Raw genomic sequence first — 4,337 nt, forward strand, 5'->3', positions numbered from 1 at the left:
GGGGAAACTACAATATACAGATATATACATCTAACACCCCCCTCAAACTCATGGTGGATCCACAACACTGAGTTTGGAGAGTAAGAAATCATGCTGCGCTCGAGTATGTGCCTTCGTAAAGAAATCCGCCAACTCCAAATATGAAGGCACATAATGAACCGCAACAATATCATCATGTACCTGTGCACGTGTGTAAAAGCATCAACACCGATATGCTTGGTCAGCTCATGCTTGACCGGATCACGTGCAATACTGATAGCACCTGTACTGTCAGACAGAAGTGGAGTGGGTGTCGTAAGAGAGACCCCAAAATCTACAAGCAACCACCGTAACCAAGTCACCTCAGCAATCAACAAAGCCATAGCCCGCAACTCAGCCTCAACACTCGAACGGGAAACTGTGACCTGTTTCTTCGTCTTCCAAGCAACAAGCGAACCACCAAGAAACACACGAGTAAGCGAAAGCGAACGACGATCCGTAGGATCACTCGCCCACGTAGCATCCGAATAGCACTCGGAGCCGGAGAGAGCTGGAACGGGGAAAGAAAAGGCGACGAGTGATCGTGCCACGAAGATAACGAAGAACACGGAGGAGATGACTATAGTGAACAGTGGTAGGAGCTGAGACAAACTGACTCAGAATATGAACAGGATAAGAAATATCAGGACGAGTGAAAGTAAGATAAACAAGACTCCCAACAAGATGACGATAACGGGTGGGATCAGGAAGAGGATCACCATCAGTAGGACGAAGCTTAACATTAAGCTCTATAGGAGTATCGACTGTGCGCTCATCCCCAAGAGCAGCACGAGCAAGAAGATCCCGAATGTACTTTTCTCGAGAGATAGAAAAGCCATCGAAGTGGAGGAAACCTCAATGCCAAGAAAATAGCGAAGAGGACCAAGATCAGTCATAAGAAGCTGATCACGAAGACGAGCCTTGACGAAGGCAATATACTCAGGATCATCACAAGTAATGATCATATCATCAACATAGAGAAGAAGAGTACGTCCACGAGGAGAAGTGTGAACGAAAAGTGCTGGATCATGAAGACTAGGAGAGAAACCAGCAGCAGTCACCACAGAGGCGAAGCGCTCAAACCAGGCACGAGGGGCCTGTTTGAGACCATAGAGAGAACGTCGAAGACGACAAACCATCCCATCGTATCTATAATTTCTGATGTTCCATGTTTTATTCTACCAATTGCTACATGTTTTATATACACTTTATATCATTTTTATGCATTTTCCGGGACTAACCTATTAACAAGATGCCGAAGTGCCAGTTCCTGTTTTCTGCTGTTTTTGGTTCCAGAAAATTACTTCTGCGAATATTCTCGGAATTGCGCGAAACAAAAGGCCACATCCCTATTTTTCCAGAAACTTCACGGAGTCCAAAGGAGAGACGAAGGGGGGCCACGAGCTGGCCACCTCATAGGGTGGCGCGGCCCCAACTTCTGCCGCGCCACCAGGTGGGGTGGGCCCCTCGGGACTCCACCGACGCTGCCCCTTCGCCTATATATTGCCCCAGATGCGAAAACCCTAAATAAGCCATTCATATTCCACCAAGGGTTCCACATCGCCGCCGCCATCGACGAAAAGTTTCGGGGGACAGAATCTCTATACCGGCACCCTGCCGGGACGGGGAATTGCCCCCGGAGTCATCTCCATCGACACCACCACCATCTTCATCGTCGCTGCTGACTCCCATGATGAGGAGGGAGTAGTTCTCCCCCGAGGCTGAGGGCTCTACCGGTAGCTATGTGGTTCATCTCTCTCTCCCATGGTGTGATCTTTATGTGATCATGAGCTTTGTAATCTAGTTGAATATGTAGATGTTACTCTTGCCTATTATGCACTCTAGAGGTTACTTTAATATGAACTCCGGAGTCACTCTCCACGGTGTGATGGTGACGAGTGTGCGCATCGTGTGTGATTCCTTTATGACGTTGTGGAGCTTGTTTACTCCGGCTTGAGGTGTGCTTTTGCAGCCCTACACAATGAATGGTGTTTGTTATCCAACAAGAGAGTGTTTGAGAGTAGCATTTATTTATTCAATTATGTGATCATTGTTGAGAGTGTCCACTAGTGAAAGTATGATCCCTAGGCCTTGTTTCTAAGCATTGAAACACCGTTTCCAACAAGTTCTGCTACATGTTCGCTTGCTGCCATTTTTATTTCAGATTGCAATTATATAATCATCCCTATTACTTGTATTTCACTATCTCTTCACCGAACTAGTGCACCTATACATCTGTCAAGTGTATTAGGTGTGTTGGGGACACAAGAGACTTCTTGTATCTTAATTGCAGGGTTGCTTGAGAGGGATATCTTTGACCTCTACCACCCTGAGTTCGATAAACCTTGGGTGATTCACTTAAGGGAAACTTGCTGCTGTTCTACGAACCTCTGCTCTTGGAGGCCCAACACTGTCTACATGAATAGAAGTGTGCGTAGACATCAAGCTATTTTCTGGCGCCGTTGCCGGGGAGGTAAGGTAAAAGGTATTCACATCCTCCGACTACTAAGCTATTTCCTAGCACTGTTGCCGGTGTGTGAGTGCTCGAAGCTATTTCCTTTAGATTCTGCAATTATATCTTTTTGTCTCTTGTTTTTATTTTCACTAGTTAGGCTTAATGGAAAACAACAAAAAAATTAGAGATCTTTATGAACTTTATATTGAATTAGGACATGATGTGTTTGAAGAGAGAATTAAAAAACCCATGGAACTTTGTTTGCAAAATAGTTGTAGCAATGTTTTTAGCATGAATTCTTTGAACACTATTATTTTTAATGCTATGGAAAAGTCTAAGCTTGGGGAAGCTGATATTTTTAGTCCCCCAAGTTTTGAGGAGAAAATTTTCTTTGATGATACTTTGCCTCCCATTTATGATGATTATAATGATAGTGGTATTTTGGTGCTACCTACTATGAAGGATAACGTTTATTATGATTATACCATGCCTGCAATTTATGATGATTACAATGATGGTTGTGATAGTTTTACTCCCACTATTACTAATAAAATTGATTATGCTTATGGGGAGAGTAATGATACTTTTATGCATGTGGATCATGATAAGAATGCTTTATGTGATAGCTATATTGTTGAGTTTATTCATGATACCACTGAAAATTATTTTGAGAGAGGAAAGTATGGGTATAGAAATCTTCATGTTACTAAATTTCTTCTCTTTATGATGAATGTTTTGAGCTTTCTCTTGATTTGCTTTTATTTGCTGGGTACTTTAAGACCTACTGGTCCTTATGAGAGAGGGAGACACGATTTCATATATCACAATAATATTAAGTCTCCTCTCCTTGCGTTGAAATTTTTGAAGTTACACTTGTTTTGTCTTCCTATGCTACTCACTCTGTTCTTTTCATTGACTTGTTTTCTTACAAGGCTCCTATGCATAGGAAGAGTGTTAGATTTAAACATGTTTTATATATGCTTCTTGATGCTCTCTTTTCAACTCTCATCTTTATGTGAGCATCATAAAAATCACTATGCCTAGCTAAAAGGCTTTAAAGAAAAGAGCTTATGGGAGACAACCCAGCGTTTTTATTTTCTATTTTTTTTATTTTCTTTTTGTTTTGAGTCAAGGTGCTTGTTACTTATGTAGCAATACCTTTGTATCTTTATTTTCTTGCATTGTTGTGCTAAGTAAAGTCTTTGATAGAAAGTTGATACTAGATTTGGATTTCTGCGCAGAAACAGATTTTTAGCTGTCACGGTTTTGAGTTTTTCTCTCTGCAGAAAAATCGTAAAATCCTGAAACAATTCATGAGTAATCCTCAGATATGTACGCAACTTTCATTAAACTGGAGCTTTTCCATCTGAGCATGTTAAGTGCCTCGAAAAAATTCGTCTTTACGGACTGTTCTGTTTTTGACAGATTCTGCCTTTTATTTCGCATTGCCTCTTTTATCGTGTTTGAGTGGATTTCTTTGCTCCATTAAATTTCAGTAGCCTTGGGTAATGTCCAGAAGTGTTGGGAATGATTGTGTCCTTGCTGAACATGTGAATTTTTGATTACGCACTAACCCTCTAATGAGATTGCTTTGAGTTTGGTGTGAAGGAAGTTTTCAAGGATCAAGAGAGGAGGATGATATAATATGATCAAGAAGAGTGAAAAGTCTAAGCTTGGGGATGCCCCCGTGGTTCATCCCCATATATTCCAAGAAGACTCAAGCGTCTAAGCTTGGGGATGCCCAAGGCATCCCCGCTTCTTCATCGATAATTTATCAGGTCATCTCTAGTGAAACTATATTTTAATTCCGTCACATCTTATGTTCTTTATTTGGAGCGTCTGTGTGCTTTTATTTTCATTTTGT

The sequence above is a fragment of the Lolium rigidum genome, chromosome 7 (assembly GCF_022539505.1).
Source record: "Lolium rigidum isolate FL_2022 chromosome 7, APGP_CSIRO_Lrig_0.1, whole genome shotgun sequence".
Taxonomy (NCBI): Eukaryota; Viridiplantae; Streptophyta; class Magnoliopsida; order Poales; family Poaceae; genus Lolium; species Lolium rigidum.